This window comes from Sapajus apella, unplaced genomic scaffold, assembly GCF_009761245.1.
Source record: "Sapajus apella isolate SASKATOON/1434 unplaced genomic scaffold, GSC_monkey_1.0 scaffold3, whole genome shotgun sequence".
Lineage (NCBI taxonomy): Eukaryota > Metazoa > Chordata > Mammalia > Primates > Cebidae > Sapajus > Sapajus apella.
In genome coordinates, this window is record NW_022436943.1 from 40,407,232 (window position 1) to 40,427,309 (window position 20,078).

At 37.3% G+C, this 20,078-nt stretch overlaps 1 long non-coding RNA gene across 1 annotated transcript in view; it reads right to left on the bottom strand.

Annotated features, from left to right (window-relative positions):
• Positions 1–9,993: 9,993 nt before the first annotated feature.
• The window catches only part of LOC116532850, an 11,756-nt gene continuing 1,671 nt past the window's right edge, over positions 9,994–20,078 (bottom strand). The window contains exons 2-3 of the long non-coding RNA XR_004260977.1: positions 11,432–11,438; positions 9,994–10,625 (exon numbers count right to left, since the gene is read on the bottom strand). This is a non-coding gene — a long non-coding RNA (uncharacterized LOC116532850). The remainder of the gene's footprint in view (positions 10,626–11,431; positions 11,439–20,078) is intronic.

Below are 20,078 nucleotides of genomic sequence, written 5' to 3' on the forward strand. Positions count from 1 at the left end.
CTCCAATTCCTTTCCTCTCATAATCTATCTTTTTATTACAGTACAACACACAGTACAATACAGTAGGATAAAAATCACCAGTTTTACTATTTTTAAATTGTACAATTCAGGGGCACTTAATACATTTACAACGCTGTGTTACAGTCACCAGCATCTAGTTCCATACATGTTCATTACCCCAAAAGGGAACCCGTTAAGCGGTCCCTTCCCATTTCCTCCTCCCTGTAGCCCCTGGTGACTGCTTTTCTATGGATTGACCTATTGTGTATATTTCATATAAACTGAATCATACAATATGTGGTTTTCTGTGTCTGGATTCTTTCACTTGGTGCTATGGTTTGGATCTGTGCCGCTGCCCAAATCCCATGTCGAATTGTAATCCCCAGTGTGGGAGGAGGGGCCTGTTGGGAGGTGATTGGATTGTCGGGATACATTTCCCTCTTGCTGTTCTCATGATAGCGAGTGAGTTCTCACGCGACCTGGTTGTTTAAAAACGTGTAGTACCTCCTGCTTTGCTCTCTGCCTCCTGCTCCAGCCACTAAGATGTGCTTGCTTCCCGGTCACCTTCCGCCATGACCGAAAGTTTCCCAAGGCCGTCCCAGAAGCCAAGTAGATGCTGCCATGCTTCTTGTACAGCTTGCTCAATTGTGAGCTAAACCTCTTTTCATTATAAATTACCCAGCCTCAGGGTATTTCTTTACAGCAATGCAAGAATGGACTAATATACTTAGCATAACGTTTTTTAGATTCATCCACATTGCAGCATGTGCAGGATGTTGCTCTAAAACATGTAACATTTTAGTTTCACTCACGTTGAAGCATGATTTTTTTAAATAGCTGAATAATATTCCATTAAATGGGTCTACCACGTTTCGTTCATGCATTCATTAATTCGTGGACATTTGTGCTGTTTCTACTTTTCTACTACGAATGGTGTTTCTATGAACATATGTGTACAAAAATTTTTGTTTGACCATCTTTTTTTCAGGTTTTTTTTGGGTATATATCTAGGAGTAAAATTGCTGGATCATAGGCTAATTCTATGTTTAACTCATTGAGGAACAGCCAAACTCTTCCACCGCAGCTGCATCGATTTACATTCCTATTAATAATGTATCAGGGCTCCAGTGTTTCATATCCTTACCAACACTTGTTACTTTCTGTTTTTTAAAGTTAAATCCATTTCAGGCCACGTGCAGTGGCTCACACCTGTAATTCCAGCACTTTGGGAGGTCGAGGTGGGCAGATCACCTGAGGTCCGGAGTTTGAGACCAGCCTGGCCCACATGGTGAAACTGTGTCTCTACTAAAAATACAAAAATTAGCTGGGCATGGTGGTGCATGCCTGTAATCCTAGCTACTTGGGAGGCTGAGGTAGGAAAATCACTTGAACCTGGGAGGCGGAGGTTGCAGTGAGCTGAGATTGCACCACCGCACTCCAGCCTGGATGACAGTGAGACTCAGTCTCAAAAAAAAAAAAAAAAAAAAAATCCATCTCAGTGGATGTAAAATGGTATCTCATTGTGGTTTTAATGTGCATTTCCCAAATGACTAAATAATATTGAGTATCTTTTCATGTGCTTCCTGTCCATTTGTATATCTTCTATAGAAATATCTCTGTGCACATCCTTTGCCTATTTTTAATTGGGTTGTCATTTGATTGTTAATATGTTGAAAATCCTAGATCACATGAGATACCTTATCAAATATATCATTTACAAGTATTTTCCCCACTATTAGTCATTCTTGAGAAAGAATAGCATAAGCTTAAAAAATTTAAATATCTTGATATTCAATTGTATGTGGGTTCAAAGTATGTACGTTAAAAAAGTAGTTTGTCTATATGCTCAGTGTTAGTAGAAGTAAAAAAGTATTTCAAACTCTTGAGTTGTAAGCAGCAGTGGAGTCTACTTCTGGTATCTAAACACTTCCCCAAACATTAAAGCATTTAGATGTACAATTTAATTCTCAGGCTGATCTTTAAAATCATGTCTTAGAGACACAATTAAAATACATGTCAATTGGTTTAAGGAAGTCTACCACAATAGAAATTGAATTCCTTTGAGTCTTTTCTGATTCCTGGATCTTTGCAAAATAATATATATTGATTAGTTAATGTACTAGATTATTTGGCCTTACATGCCTGACATTCCACCATGTAGGTTAATTTAGTTTGGAATGTGGTAAGCTCCTGACATTTGTGACAAATGTCCTTGAAACCCCATGCAGAATTCCTATGAACCTCTTAGACAAATGTCAGTTAGGTTACAGTCAGGAGGTAGAAACTACTCAGTAACTTGAAAGAACATTTCAAATATAAAGAATTATTATAATGAACTAACAATTAACTAACAATAGGATTAACTATGAAACAATGAGAAGAAGTCTACAGAATACAATAATAGTGGATATTGGAAGGAACTCTTATCTCTGTAGCAGAGGCCAAGTACCCACAGAGGGAAAAGACTCCCAAGGATGCCAACATTGAGATCTAAACTCTCATGGAGAGGCTGTGGGCCACTTCATGGCAGAGAAATTTGCTGAGGTCCCAAAGGTCAGGGTGGCTGGAAACTGCCCGTTTGGGTTACCAGTGAACTAACTGGGAATCAGGCCTCTGGAAGGCTGGTGAAACTCACTGGGAAACCACCCACCAAGGAGCTAATGACATTTTACAGCAGTGCTGGCAAAACTTGCTGGAGCACGAATGCCACTGGGTGTCCCACACTGCTTGCTGTCAAGTGCTATTGGAACAAAAAGGCACACAAAATTCAGGTAAAGTCCTGTCCTCCTGCAATGTCCCTCTTTTGCCCTCTGTTGACAAAGCCTAACACTGCCCTCACTGACAAAAAAATCTTTACATAGCCCAGCTCCTGTATCACAAAGCAAGACAAAGGTGAATTTGGAATTGGGATGCTATAAATCGATAACTGGTACAGATGATGACTTGTGATTATTTGAGGGAAGAATCCAGAAAAAAAACGGTTTATTAAGGAAAATTTTAGAGGTGATTATTTATACAACACAGGGTAGCAGTGTGATTACTTTGAAGACAAAAGCTTAGTAATAGCTAAACCAGAAAACCTGATTTAAATTAAACAGTTAAAATTATTTTAATGTCAATGATTTAATTAAATTTGAAAAAGATATGTTGAGAATAATACAAATCTATGAGCCAAAAAAATTCCAAAGCAGAAATTTCTCTTAGAGCAGATCCCAAAGACAAGGTCAAAAGTAGATCCTACACCATTAAGTATGAAAGTATGAATTGGTAAAGTGTTCTATGAAAGGATGAACTGCAGATATAAAGAAGCAAGCGATTTTATTTGTTTGTTTTGTTTTAGGCTGCTGTGGTAAAGGAGATACCAAATCAGAATGGGTATATTTTTGAGGATCTCGAAAAAATAAAAATTTCTTCTTCTAGAAGTATATCAATAGAAACACATAAGTTGGGAGCTGCATTCACTGCTATTACTAAAAAGAAAGAAAAGAAGAGAAAAAGAAATACATCAATTAGAAATGCTTTTTGCTGTATGTAATAAATGACCTGAATAACAGATTTCAGAAATAAAGCATAAAAACTTTTTTTTTTTTTTTTTGGGATGCAGTCTTCTCTGTTTCCCGGGCTGGAGTGCAGTGGCACGATCTTGGCTCACTGCCACCTCTGCCTCCCAGGTTCAAGTTATTCTCCTGCCTCAGCCTTCCAAGTGGCTGGGACTACAGGGGCACACCACTATGCCCGGCTAATTTTAGTAGAGAGAGGGTTTTGCCATATTGGCCAGGTTGATCTCAAACTCCTGACCTCAGATGATCTGCTGCCTTGGTCTCCTAAAGTGCTGGGATTACAGGTGTGAGCCACTATGCACAGCCTAAAAACATTTAATAATGTCATATAACAAACTATACAGAGAAGCACTTCCTTGATTTCTTCAAAGACCTACCTCTTTTGCGTCTTTCTCTACTACCATCCTTAGACTGTCTTGTTGCTTCAGGGTCAGAATATGGTGCTTATTTTTCTTTCACCATTTAGACAAGAAGAAAGAAGAAAGGAGTTGATAGGTCCATCTGCATTCAGCAGACTTCATGAGTATCATGCAATTAATATCTGTTTAACAGATATTAATTGAACCATCATTTGTGTGGCAGTGTGTCTGGCTATGGAATTTAATGATTAGTCAACAAATGTACAATTTGGGACTTTCAGCAAATCTTACAGATCCAAACATGAAACTTCTTCCTAGAAATTTCTTTTTCGCCTTATACATGCCTGACTACACAGAGGGTTGTTCCCCAACCCCTGCACACTCATAGCATTTCTTCTGCTCTGAATCTTCCTGGTGCATTCTGGGAGTTATCATCCTTATTTATACTTAGTATATAATATGTTGAGGATGACATCTTACGTAACAGTTTTTTTCTGGAGCTATAATATTCTAATTTAAAATTCTTAAAAATGTAATATATATTGGTAACAAAGATTTTATTCTCTCTCTCTAGCCTCCTCTCTTTTAAATCTTTAAATGATTATATTAAATAAGAGGAAACTGCAGTTATTAAAGGGCATTCTCTTTGTTACTAGGGTCTGATTTCTATTTGACCAGTGGGAAATTTAATGTTGACTTCGATTGCAAAGAGAAAATATCTCATATCTTTCATTAACTTTTATACAACTTCTCTATTTAATTTATAACTTTGATGGGACTATTCATTTCTTCTGTACTTTTTTGAACCACTTTTAAAAAACTTATGAAATGACTCTTTAAATAAATAGAAAAACACAGGGCGAGGTGCAGTGGCTCATGCCTGTGATCCCAGCACTTTGAGAGGCTGGGGCTGGTGGACCACTTAAGCTCAGGAGTTCGAGACCAGCCTGGGCAACATGGCAAAACCCTGTCTCCACCAAAAATATAAAATGAACAAACAAACAGTTGAGCATGATGGTGCATGCCTGTGGTCCCAGCTATTCAGGAGGCTGAGGTGGGAGGATTGCTTGAGCTTGGGAGGTGGAGGCTATAGTGAACTGAGATTGCACCACTGCACTCCAGCCTGGGCGACAGAATGAGACCCTGTCTCAACAACAACAACAACAACAACAGCAACAATGAAACAATATGATAAAAGTGCAATACAATTAACCCATGTATCGTTTGATAACTTTGCATTGCTAACTTTCAAATATTTCTGAAAAAAAAAAAAAAAAAAAAAAAAAAAAAAAAAAAAAAAGGAAAACAAAATATATTGGGCCTATTATCCTCTGCTCTCTCCAACTTCATTTGCTTCCTACATTGTGAAATCTGTTTCTAGATTTAGTTCTTCAGAGAAGCAGCCTGTTCTTGGCTTGTCTGTATAATGTTATGTAAATAATGGATAGGATTTTCCCTGTCCATGTTTTTTTCTGAGATGGTTTTCTCAAAAAAAGTTTCCATTTCAAAACCAAATTCCACAAATACACAAAACATAACTAAACACGGAAAGAGTGTAGTTGCCTTAGATTGTGCAAAAGACTAGAAGCAACCGCCAGATTCTCAGCCCCTGATTGTCCCAAATCACATGTCATCAACTGAATAATCAGAAAAGGAAAACAAGCCAGTTTCAGATGAAAGAAGATTTGATTCTAATATAGATTGTAAACCCACAATGGATGTTTTATAACCAAAGAGCCACTTTTGTGACTGAATTTGAGTTTTCCACTGCAATGTTTCTTGAACATTCCTAAAATATCATACATTATACATGATGCCAAACACTGAACTATTGAGCGGCAAGATTTTATTGTCTTTGGGAGCACCCTTAATAGGCATTGGTAGCAGATGCAAAGAATTCCAGAAAGAGAGCTGGGCTGGAAAGAACACATTTATCATTAGTTCCAAAAATCTATGTTTCTGAGGATTACAAGAGGAATTTCCTGGACTGAGTAGGTTTTAAATATCCTGAGCCATTGGCAGAGGAATCTAGAATTGTTCTGTAATGTTGTGAAATAGGTATTTGATCTTCATTCCATTTTCTGGCATGCAGCTCCTAAAATCCTTGGAATCTCCTGAGTGATAAGCTTTTTTTTTTTTTTTTTTTGTATGTTACTGAGATAACAGTGGCTAAGAGCACCTAGGTAGCTTCAGGATGGGGGTCACTAGAAAGGCATAATTAGAGAGTTGGGAGCTTCAGCCTTTCCAGCCCTACTCCCCAACTCCTGCAAGCAGAAGAGAAAGGCTGAAGGTTAAGTTGATCACCAATGTCTAATAAAGTAATCAATCATGCCTATGTAATGAAACCTCCATAAAACCCAAAAGAACAGGGTTCAGAAAGGCTTCTGGATTGCTGAACGTGTGGAGGTGTCTGGAGGGCAGCATACCCACAGAGGGCATGGAAACCTCACGCCCCTTCCCACATACCTTGCCTTATGAATGTATTCTGTCTGGCTATTTGTCCATATCCTTTGTAATATCTTACAGTTCATTTTGTTTGTGGGATCATATAAACTTGGGTTTAACTTATTGTTGTCATTTAATGTTCCTGATACTTGGCTTTCTTGTTGTAAAATGGAGGATATAATACTTTATTAGTTGGGGCTCAGTTGTAGGTAACAGGAAACATTAGGCTAATCTGAGAAGAAAGAGATTAATCATGGGGAAGAGCTGGTTTTAGGCTATGTCTCCAAGATCGACTTCCAGAATATCAACCAAGAACTAACTCACCCAAGAAAGGGCTACCTCTGCAACCTTCGGAAAGCTGGGGAGTCAGGAAGACACTATTCCAAACACTTGATTCCAGCATCACACCTCCTTAGCTATGAACTGGAGCAAGAAGCTGCCACCAGCATTATAGACTCAGAGCCACATAGTGTCTACAAAGCCACTCAAGCAAAATGTATGTCACTGGGATCCCTACCTTCCTTCCTTTTATTTACTGATCAATGCAATACATATTTACTGAATTGTAATAAAGAAGTAAAATATGTAATACATTAGAAAGTTAAACATAATGCATTAGAAAGGGATAAATACATGAAGAAAAATAGTGCAGGGAATGGGAGTAGAGAATATTGAGGGCATCTGTCTTTGTATTGTTATAAAGGAACTGAAGCTAGATAATTTATTTAAAAAGTGGTTTATTTGGTTCATGGTTCTGCAGGTTCTACAAGAAAAGAGGTTTATTTGGCTCATGGTTCTGCTGGTTGTACGAAAAGCATGCTGTCAGCATCTGCTTTTGGTGAGAGTTTCAGACTGCTTCCATTTGCGGCAGAAGGAGAAGTGGAGCTGGCATGTGCAAAGATCACATGGTGAGAAAAAAAGTGAGAGAGAAAGAGTGAGGTGCCAGGCTCTTTTTAACAACCAGCTGTTAGGAACTAATAGAACAAGAGCTCACTCATTACCTCAAAAGTGGTACCAAGCCATTCATGATGGACCCACCTCTACAACTCAAACACCTCCCACTAGGCCCCACCCTGAACATTGGAAATTATATTTCAACATCAAGTTTAGAGAGGTCAAGTATCCAAACCATAGCAGAGTCAAAGAAGGCCTCCTTCAGAAGGTGATATTTATGTGAAGATCTGAAGAAAGTGAGAGGATGAGCCATGTGAGTCTTTACGGCACAAGTATCCAAGAGAAGGAAGAGAAAATGCAAAGGCTCTGAGGCAGGAGATTCCCTGGATGGCAAAAAAAACCAAAGAGGACAGCATGGAAGGAGTGGAATGAGTGAGGGAATGAGCCTGCTGTCAGAAATTCACATTTATTTTAAAGTAGAAATTTCCTAAGTAATCTATTGCTTTTCTATATAGACAGTGTATAAGTATTTTGAACTAAAATATTCAAAGATTTTAATATAATTTAAACTAACATAAGCTCCTTTAAATAAAAGGACAGAGCTACTAATATCACTGTATTTGCAGCTACTGTTATTTTAAATAATATTTCTTGCTATTAACAATGTCATTAGCTGGTTCGGTTTTCTCTTTTTTTTTTTTCTTCTCTTTTGGAGTTAGGGTCTTGCTCTGTTGCCCAGATTGGAGGGCAGTGGCATAATCATGGCTCACTATAACCTCTACCTGCCAGGCTCAAGTGATCCTCCCACTTCAGCCTCTCAAATAGCTGGGACTACAGGGACATGTTACCACACCCAGCTAGTATTTCTTGTATTTTTTAAAATAAAGAAAGGGTTTTGCCATGTTATCCAGGCTGGTCTTGAACTCCTGAACTCAATCAATCCACTTTTCTTAGCCTCCCAAAGTGCTGGGATTATAGGCATGAACCACCATGCCTGGCCTTTTTTCCTTTTTTCTTTTTTAATAAGACGTTTTTTAAATTATAAAAAAATACATATCTGTCTTTGATGTGACTTTTTTGTGTAGAATTAACGAGTTACATGATTGAATTCTACCTTTTGAAAGATTCTTACAGGCTTCATCTTTATAATAGCACAGTTTTATAGCTGAAAAAAATCTGAGTATAACTTGTCAACTTCATCACTGAAATATGTCTTAAGGGTACAGAATAATAACTAGGCTGGCTTTAGTATACTTTTTTTTTTTTTTCCAATGGAAGGCTAAAAGTGAGAAAATAAATTCATTTCTGTAAGAAATAGAGACTTATATTTGTTTTCCTTCGACAAAATAATCTATTCTCACACATTATATACTTATTTTAAGAAGATTATTATTTGTCTGAGACAAAGTGATCTTAAACTTCCAGTTTAAATGGTGGCATAGAAGCAAGCTGGTTTTATTACCCCACCTCCTTGTCAGAAAACCAAAAACGATGTACAGAAACAACCCAGAATCAAATATGACAGATGCTGGCACCACAGAGAAATGAGAGTACTTTGAGCAGACGGTGGGAGAATCAGACTTCCACATCCATGATGCCCTTTCCCCCATTCTGGCTGGCAACTAGCACCTGAAAAATCTTCTCCAACTCATGGTTTCTACAAAAGAAAAAATGAGATTGAGATGGCCAACCAGGTTTTCTACCACCTTGTATTTCTTGAGAGGAGATCTGTCATTGTCTTAACCTATCGGAAGCATTGTGGCTGCCTGAAGGGAGAAATATACCAGAGGACAGTCAGAGACAAAGTAGGGAAGTAGAACTACCATCCCCAGCCCTGGAAACACTGTTCTGCAACGTGGCAAAGAAGACACCGAATCAGAGTGGCTGTTCAGAAGCACCACACCATAGTAAATTTGTTTCATAGTTTCCTTGTGCATAAACTCCTAGCTAGACTTCCCACACTACCAGGTCCCTTTGGGACCTCACCCATTCAAAACCAACAGCGCTCTAATCATTTACCAAAGCCAAGGTGAACCTGCACTTAAGAAACCAAAAGGGCCATAAAGAAGGCTGCAGTCTAGTGGTAAAGATTTGCTAGTCAAATATATCCACTAAAAAACAAAACAAGCCTGTCAGAGGAAATTTTAAAAAATAATTAATCCTTCAATACAAAGGCATAGGTGTATTCAGGAGGGAATGGAATGACATTTTCAAAGTGTTTAAAGAAAAAGAAAATCTGCCATCCAAGAATACTGTGTCCAGCCAAATTATTCTTCAGCTATGAAAGAGAGATAAAGTCTTTCCCAGACAAGCAAAAGTTGAGAGCATTCACCACAAAATGATTCTTCAACTATGAAAGAGAGATAAAATATTTCCCAGACAAGCAAAAGTTGAGAGAATTCACCACCAGCAGATCTGTCGTACAAGAAATGCTAAAGGGAGCTCTTCAATCTGAAATAGATAAATAATTAATGGACAAAAAGAAAACTTTTCAAGGTATAAAACCCGCTGGTAGAATTACGTATGTAGACAAACCCAGAATACTCTATTCCTATAATGGTGGTGTGTAATCTACTTACAACTCTAATAATAAAGCCCAAAAGACACATCTGTCAAAAACAATAATAGCTACATCAACTTATTAAAAAATATGTAATATAAAAATATGCAAATGGAGACAACTAAATTCAAAATATGAGGGTGACAAAATGTAGCTTTTTTTTGTATGTGTGGTTTTGCCTTTGTTTCTGCCTTTTTATCTAAGGTAAATTGTCATCTACATAAAATAACTTGTGATATCTATTTTTTTTGTAAGCCTAATGGTAACTACAGTGCAAAAACCTATAATAGATTCAGCAAAAATAAAAACCAAGAAATTAAAACACACTACCAGGGAAAATCACTTAAACATGAAAAAAAACTAGACTGAGAAAGGAAGAGAGTAGTCTCAAAACAACCAGAAAATAGGCAGCAAAATGGCAGTAGCAAGTCCTTACTTACCAATAATAACACTAACTATAAATGGTCTAAATTCTCCAATTAAAAGTCATAACGTGACTGAATTGATAAAGAAACAAGACCCAACTATATGCTGCCTTCAAGAAACTCACTTCACCTATATAGGCATGCATAAGCTTAAAGTGAAGGGGTGGAAAAAATATTCCATGCAACTGGAAACCAATAAAAAACAAAAGTAGCTATACTTAGATAAACTAGACTAAAAAACTAAGGTTAAAGAAGGTCACTATACAATGATGAAGCAGTCAATTTGGCAAGAAGATATAACAACTATAAATATCTATGCACCTAACATCAGAGCTTCCAAGTATATAAATCAAACATTAATAGATCTAAAGGAAGAGATAGACTGCTGTAAAATATTAATAGGATATTTAACATCTCACTCTCAGTAATGGACAGATCATCCAGACAGAAAATCAACAAAGAAACACCGTAGTTAAACTATACACCAGATCAAATAGGCCTGACTGAAATTTATAGAACATTATACCCAACTGCTGCCAAATACACATTCTTCTCATCAGCACATGACACATCCTCCAGGGTAGATCACAAGTTAGGACACAAAGCAAGTCTGAACAAATTAAAAAAAATAAAAATCACATAAAGTGTTTTTTTTTTTTTCCCTGACCACAATGAAATAAAACTAGAAATCAGTAACAAGAGGGACCTCAGAAAATACAAAAACACATGAAAATCAAGCAACATGCTCCTGAAAGGCCAATGGGTCAATGAGGAAATTGAAAAGGAAATTTGTAAAATTTCTCAAAACCAATGAAAATAAAAATAAAACATACCAAAATCTGTGGGATGCATCAAAAACAATCCTAAAAGGGAAGTTGATGATAATAAATACATGTATCAAAAAGTAGGAAATCTTCAAATAAACAACCTAACAGTGCACCTGAAGGAACTAGAAAAGCAAGAACAAACCAAGCCCCAAATCAGTAGAAGGAAATAAATAATGAAAATCAGAGCATAAATAAATAAAATTGAGCAAAAAATACAGAAGGCAAATGAAACAAAAAGTTAGTTTTTTGAAAAGATAAACAAAATTGACTAACCTTTAGCTAGACTGAGAAAAAAAGAAGACCCAAAGAAATAAATTCAGTAATGAAAAAGGAGATACAATAAATGAGACCTCAGAAATACAAAGAATCTTTAGACAGTATTATGAACAACTGTATACCAACAAATTGGAAAACCTAGAAGAAATAGACAAATTTCTGGACATGTACAACTGATGAATATTAAACTATGAAGAAATAGAAAACCTCAACAAACCAGTATTGAATAATGAGATCAAAGTCATAATAAAAAGCCTTCCATAATAAAAAGTTCAGGACCTGACGGCTTCACTGCTGAATTCTGTAAAACATTTAGAGATAATAAACTGATACCAATTCTACTCAAACTCTTCAAAAAAACTGAAGGGGAAGGAACACTCCCAGACTCATTCTATGAGGCCAGCATTATGCTGAAACCAAAACCAGACAAGAATGCAATAAGAAAAAAAGAAAATTACAGGCCAGTATCACTGATGAACATAAATGCACAGAATCCTTTACAAAATACTAGCAAAACTGACTTTAACAATAATCATAAAGATCATTCATCATGATCAAGTGGGATTCATTCCAGGGATGCATGGATGGCTTAACATATGCAAATTAATAAGTATGATACATCACATTCACAGAATCAACAACAAAAACTGTATGGTTATTTGAACAGATGCCATAAAAGCATTTGATAAAATTCAGCATTCGTTATGATGAAAACCCTCATCAGAATGGGTATAAAAGGAACATACTTTAAAATAATAAAGGCCATATGTGACAAACCCATGGCTAACATTGTACTGAATGGGGAAACATTGAAGGCCTTTTCTTTAAGGACTGGAACACAAGGATGCCCCCTTTCACCACTTTTTTTTCAGCATAACATTGGAAGTCTTGACTGGAATTCCTAGGCCAAAAAAAAGAAGAAATAAATACCATCTGAATTGGAAAGAAAGAAGTCAAATAAAACTTGTTTGCAGATGACATGATTTTATACCTGGAAAAAACTAAAGATGCCACCAAAATCTATTAGAACCGATAAACAAATTCCGTAAATTTGCAGGATACAAAAATTAACATATAAAAATCAGTACCATTTATATATACAAACAGTAAACAATCTGAAAAGATATCAAGAAGGCAATTGCATTTACAATAGCTACAAATGATACAAAATACCTAGAAATTAATCTAACCAAAGAAGTGCAAGGTCAACCTTGCACTTAACCTTTATGGTTAAGGAAAACCATAAACCTCTGAAAAGAAATAAAATTAATATTATAATTAATATTGTTAAACTGACAATAGTAATACCCAAAGCAATGCACAGATTCAATACAATCCTTATCAAAAAACCAATGACATTCTTCACAGAGACAGAAAAAAAAATTCTAAAATGTATATGGAACCACAAAAGACCTTGAATAGTCAAAGCAATACTGAGCAAACAAAACAAAATGAAACAAAACTGAAGGTATCACACTACCTGATTTCAAAACTTACTGTAAAATTACAGTAACCAAAACATCATGGTACTCACATAAAAATAGATACATAGAACAATGAAACAGAATAGAGAATCCAGATATACATACATGCATTTACAGCCAACTCATCTTTGACAAACGCACCAATAAATACAATGGGGGATGGACAGTCTTTTTAAATAAGTGGTGCTGGAAAACTGGGTATCCACAGGCAGAAGAAATTAAACTAGACCTTTATCTCTCACCATATAAAAATCTAATCAAAATTGATTAAATACTTAAATCTAAGAACTAAACTATGAATCTACTAGAAGGAAATATTGGGGGAAAATCTCCAGGACATTGGTCTGGGCAAAGATTTACTCCATAAGATCTCAAAAGCACAAGTAATCAAAGCAAAAATAGACAAATTGGATTATATCAAACTACAAAGCTTCTGCACAGCAGAGGAAACAATTAACAAAGTGAAGAGACAACTTACAGAATGGGGAAAAATATTTGCACACTATCCATGAGAAGGGTTTAATAACCAGAATATATAGGAAGCTCAAACTATTTAAAAGCAAAAACATTAATCTGATTTAACATGGGCAAAAGACTGGTATTGACATTTCTCAAAAGAGGACATACAAATGGCCAACAGTTACATGAAAAAATATTCAATATTTGATATGGTTTGGCTGTTTCCTCACTGAAATCTCAACTTGGTTGTATCTCCCTGAAGTCCCACATATTGTAGGAGGGACAACACCTCCCAGGGAGGGAGTTGAATCATGGGGCTGGTCTTTCCCATGCTATTCTTGTGATAGTGAATAAGTCTCATGAGATCTGATGTGTTTATCAGAGGTTTCTGTTTTTGCTTCTTCCTCATTTTTCTCTTGCTGCTACTATGTAAGAAATGTCTTTCATCTCCTGCCATGATTCTGAGGCCTACCAGCCACATGGAACTATAAGTTCAATTAAACCTCTTCTTGTTTCCAGTTATGGATATGTCTTTATCAGCAGTATGAAAATGAACCAATACAGTAAATTGGTACCAGTTGAGTGGGTGTTGCTGAAAAGATAACCAGAAATGTGGAAGCGACTTTGGAACTGGAGGTAGAGTTTGGAACAGTTTGGAGGGCTCAGAAAAAAACAGGAAAACGTGGGAAAGTTTGGAACTTCCTAGAGGCTTGTTGAATGGCTTTGATGAAAATTCTGATAATGATATGAATGATAAGGTGCAGGCTGAGGTGGTCTCAGAAGGAGATGAGAAACTTGTTGGAAACTGGAGCAAAGGTGATTCTTGTTATGTTTTAGCAAAGAGACAGGTGGCATTCTGCCCCTGCCCTAGATATTTGTGAAACTTTGAACTTGAGAGAGATAATTTAGGGTATCTGGTGGAAAAAATTTCTAAGCAGCAAAGCATTTGAGAAGTAACTTGGGTGCTGTTAAAAGCATTCAATTTTAAAAGAGAAACAGAACATAAAAGTTTGGAAAATTTCCAGCCTGACAATGTGATAGAAAAAAGAACATTTTCTGGGGAGAAATTCAAGTCAGCTACAGAAATTTGCATATATAGACAGGAGCCTAATGTTAATCTCCAAGACCATGGGGAAAATGTCTCCAGGTCAAGTCACAGACCTTCACGGCAGCCTCTCCCATCACAGGCCCAGAAGCCTAGAAGAAAAAAGTGGTTTATTGGGCCGGGACCAGGGTCTTCATGCTGTGTGCAGTCTAGGGACTTGGTGCCCTGTGTCCCAGCTGCTCTAGCCGTGGCTGAAATGGGCCAATGTACAGCTTGGGCTGTGGTTTCAGAGGGTGGAAGCCCCAAGCCTTCGCAGTTTCCACAAGGTGTTGAGCTTGTGGATGCACAGAAGTCAATAACTGAGGTTTGGGAACCTCCACCTAGATTTCAAAGGATGTATGGGAACACCTAGATGTCCAGAATGACATTTGCTGCAGGAGTGGGGCCCTCATGGAGAGCCTCTACTAGAGCAGTGTGCAAGGGAGATGTGGGGTTGGAATCCCCACACAGAGTGCCTACTGGGGCACTGTCTAGTGGAGCTGTGAGAAGAGGACCACAGTCTTACAGACCCCAGAATGGTAGATCCACTGACAGCTTGCACCATGCATCTGGAAAAGCCACAGACACTCAATGCCATCCCATGAAAGCAGCCAGGAGGGAGGCTGTACGCTGCAAAGCCATAGGGGTGGAGCTGCCAAGATCATGGGAACCCACCTCTTGCATCAGCATGACTTGGATGCGAGACTTGGAGTCAAAGGAGATCATTTTGGAGCTTTAAAACTTGACCATCCCGCTGGATTTTGGACTTGCATAGTCCCTGTAACTCATTTGTTTTGGCCAATTTCTCCCATTTGGAATGGCTATATTTACCCAATACCTGTACCCCCACTGTATCTAGGAAGTAACTAGCTTGCTTTTGATTTTATAGATGGAAGGTACTTGAGTTGTCTCAGATGAAACTTTGGACTTTGAACTTTTGGGTTAATGCTGTGAGTTTAACTTCCCAACCATCCCCCAAAGTCTTAACTCATAAGTGAGTTAAGGGAAGGCATGATTGGTTTTGAAATGTGAGGACATGAGATTTGGAGGGGCCAGGGGTAGAATGATACAGTTTGGCTGTATCCCTACTGAAATCTCAATTTGAATTTTATCTCCCAGAAGTTCCACGTGTTATAGGAGGGACCCAGAAGAAGGTAATTAAATCATGAGGGCTGGTCTTTTCCATGCTATTCTCACGATAGTGAATAAGTCTCACAAGATCTGATGGGTTTATCAAGGGTTTCTGCTTTTGCTTCTCTCTCTTTTCTCTTGCTGCCACCATGTAAGAAGTGGTTTTTGCCTCCTGCCATGATTCTGAGGCCTCCCCAGCCATGTGGAACTGTAAGTCCAATTAAACCTTTTTTTGTTTCCAGTTTCAGGTATGTCTTTATCAGCAGCATGAAAATGAATTAATATAGCATCACTAATCATTAGAGAAATGCAAATCAAAAATCACAATGAAATATCATCTCATACCAGTTAAAATGGATTCTATAAAAAAGGCAGTAACAAAGATGTGGAGAAAGGGGAACCTTATACCCTGTTGGTGGGAATGTAAAATAGTACAGCCAATATAGACAACAGTATGGAGGCTCCTCAAAAAACTAAAAGCAGAATGACCAGCAATTCCAATACTGAGTATATATATAAAAGAAAGGAAATCAATATATCAGAGATATATCTGCATTCCCACATTAACTGCAGCACTATTCACAATGGCCAAAATATGGAATCAACCTAAATGCCAATCAATGGATGAATGGATAAAGAGAATGTGAAATATACATATAATTGAGTATTATTCAGCCATAACAATGAAATCCTGTCATTTGCAGCAACATATATGGAACTAGAGGCCATTATGTTAAGTGAAATAAGCCAAGCACAGAAGGACAAATATCACATGCTCTCACTCATATGTGGGAACTGAAAGAGTGGATCTCATGAAGACAGAAGATTGTTGGTTACCAAAGGCCAGTAATGGTAGGAGGAAGAAGGGTTTGACGTGAAAAAAAAAAAGAATATAAATGGAGCCATTACCACTTAACTGTACACTTAAAAATGGTAAGGATAGTAAATTTTATATGTATATTTTATCTCAATAAAAAACCTGCAAAACTGCAAAAATGATTGCTTTGTAATTACAATCATATACTAGCCTAGGGATAAGAAGGAATACATGGAGATGGGCTGAGGAGAAAACTACACCAAAAACATGTCTAAGAGAGCAGTCTTAGAAAAGGGTGTCTTAACCTTTGCATTATCATTAGGGGCTGGACAATTTTCTGCTGTGGGATGCTATCTTCTACCAAGTATGTTTAATAGAGTAATCCTGGTATTTACATGCTAGATGCCAGTAACATCTCCCTGGGGCCCTCCACCCCTCCCCTCCCCTGATGTAATAACAAAAAATGTCTCTAGACATTGCTAAATATCTCCTGGGGGCAAAATCATTCAGGGCTGAGAGCCACTAAGTTGGAGCCAGAAGAGTGAAACCATTTTAAAAATTAGCTGGGTGTGGTGGTGCATGTCTATAGTTCCAGCCATTCAGGATTCCTTGAGCCCAGGAGTTTGAGGGTAGCCTGGGCAACAGATCTGTATGCTGTACAGAGACCCTGTCAAAAGAAAAAAGGAAAGAAATAAAGAAAAAAGAAAAGAAAGAAAGAAAGGAAGAAAAAAGAAAAAATGATCTAATCTTGAGATGTGAAGGAGACATCTCACTGCGCAGAAACATAAAGAATTTAAAACTGGATCTTGGAGAAATTTTAGTAGTAATTACAATTATATTTAAACAACTGTTGGTAATAATTATTAGTTGAATGTATATTTTCTTTGCTAGATTGTAAGATGCACAAGACAGAGACTGTGCCTCTTATTTTTATAGTCAGATCATAATCTGAAGTAGTCAACAGGGATTTGTTGCATTGCTATGGGTCTAGCAATGGGCTACGTGCTTTTGAGGCAGGATAGGTAGTCAAGGAAGTGACCATGTTGTTGGGATGCAGTGACCATGGTGACCATACAATCAACACAGGCCTCAGCATTCACATTATAATTGAGTTCTCTCAAGTGAAGCTATCAGTAGTGAGGACTTTTCCTTCTAGACAGCATGTGCATTTTGATTTTACCTGTCCTCAAACTGACCCTCTGCTAATTTTAATAGTAAAAAATAGACTCCTGTGTGGAGATTTAAGATGTGAATGAGACATGTGATGCATGAACAAGCATGTGCGGCTACTGTGCACGTGCAACCAGAGGACCACCCAGAACATGCCTGCTAGTAATGCCCTCTTGCCACCTTCTTATGAATTATCATGTAAAATTCCCATAAAGGGAGTCTCTCTAGTACCAGTCTTTGCTCTCTCATCCTTACGGGGAGCCCACCCTGAATCCTCTCTCTTTTAGGGTGTCCTGTCTATTCTGTACCTACCTTTTAAAATATTCTTTTTGTTTTGTAATAAATTACTCTATGCTGCACTTTCTTTGCTAGGTGCTCTTATTTAAACTCTTAAACGAAGAAGACAAGAGCTGAGGTCTCACAGCAACCATCAACACTTTGGAAATAAAAGTGAGGATTTAGAACTGTGTTTTTAAATTACTTCATGGCGTATTCTCTAATTGTTTAATATACAATAGTTCTTTTCTGTGCTACTAGATAATAAAATCTGTAGTACTAAAAAGCATGTTCTTTTTCAAGGAAGGCAGAAAAGAGTATGAAGTAGAGGAAGTAGAAGAGGAAGTAGAATTCGAGTTGATTCTTGATGAATAAACTGGTTTTCAGTGGGTGAAAGAAAAAAATGAATGAGGGATTCCAGATATGGTGAACAGCATAAGCAGAGCTATAGAGCTAGGAATGAAAATCATTTTGGTGTTGAGAGAGCAAGCAACTATTTTTTTCTTGAGTGTTTACTCAATGTGTCAGTTACTCTGTTAACTGACACACACACACACATATATATAATTTAACATATAGGACTCAGGTAATGAAGACATGAAAGTCTTAGAAGAATCATTTTAATAGACTTGACTCAAATGAGGGTGGGGCAGTATGAGTAAAAATCAATCCAAGATATTGTCTCAGAGCCTGGAAGAGTGGTTCCATGGATGGCATGGTTACTTGGAAAAGCAGTCAAAATGTATTGGTAATAGGAATTTCCTTTGGGCATTTTTGAGCTAAAAAGGGGCCTTCAATGTTGTATTTGAGTCTGGCAACAAAAAAACCAAAAAAGATGTTTATCTAATAGGAAATGTGAGATCAGAATCCCTGTGAGAGGACACAGGTAAAGGTATAAGTTTGGAAATCATCTGTCAGGGGAGTGGATGAGATGGCTACATGGGTAAATCAAGAGAAGAGCTGCTTGCCAAAATGAGAACCTTGGCAGACATTACCCATTAGAACACCCGACAACAAAGAGAAGACAAAGAAGAAGAAATCAGAGAGGAAGGGGGAGAATCAGGAAAGCACAGGGCTGAAAAATATTTAGAAAGCAAATGATATATGATCGTTAGGATTTCCTACCACTCTGAGATATAAAAAGAGGCAAAATCAATTTGGGGAATTCTTCAAGTCAAGAAGCCTGGATATCTTCATTCAGAGAATGGAAGAGCTCAGCCTCACCTTTCAATTCTCATTGGATCCAAAACATCATGAGAGTGGGGTGGATAAGTTACTCTGCAGCTTTTATTTCTATCTGTGGCTATGATCTGGGTTGTTTACACTTTGTAAATAATGTGACAGAAATATAATTAAATTATTTTTTTTAAAAAGGGAATTGCTATAGAAGAGCAAGTGTGGAAGGTTAAGAACCACAATGGAATCCAACGTGGATTAGTAATGAAGTTCTTTAAACTTGTCCAGCATGACAATGATCTAGAGCAACAGAAATGTCTTCTTGGATTTATTCCATGTGAGCTAACTTGGCCTCCATGCTCCTATTCACAAATTATTTCACTATTTATTTCACAAATAGAAATAAAAGCTGCAGAGTAACTTATCCACCCCACTCTCATGATGTTTTGGATCCAATGAGAATTGAAAGATGAGGCTGAGCTCCTCCATTCTTTGAATGAAGATATCTAGGTTTCTTGACTAGAAGAATTCCCCAAACTGATTTTGCCTCTTTTTATATCTCAGAGTGGTAGGAAATCCTAATGATCATATATCAGTTGCTTTCTAAATATTTTTCAGCCCTGTACTTTCCTGGTTCCATTGTTCCTAGAAAATAACACTCACTGTCCTTGCACTTGCTGTCTCATCTACTCAGGAGGCTTTTCCTCCCAGTATCTACAATGTGCTAAAGTTGGTAATTCTTACTACTACTGTTGCTGCTGCTACTACTACTACTAGTAGTAATAATGATTTTGATAATCACTTCTATTTCTTGAGTATTTACTATATTAAAGGCACTTTGAAACATAGTAAGTGAAAGTAGACACAAACACTTTAGTTTCTAAAAAGAAGTAAAATATTACATATATTATATCTTCTTATGTAGGTACTACTTTTAATCCTGTTTCATGAAGGGGTCACTGAGACTTGGGGGAGGGTTAAGAATCTGCTGGTAAGTGGCATATTTGCTCTTTGAACCGAGGTCTATCTGATACCACAACCCGTGGGATCAACTGTCAGCTAATGCCTACTTAGCTTATAGAAATTTGGTTTTGCCAGTGGTCTCTACTGCATTCTGCAAGTCTTTTCCTTCCCT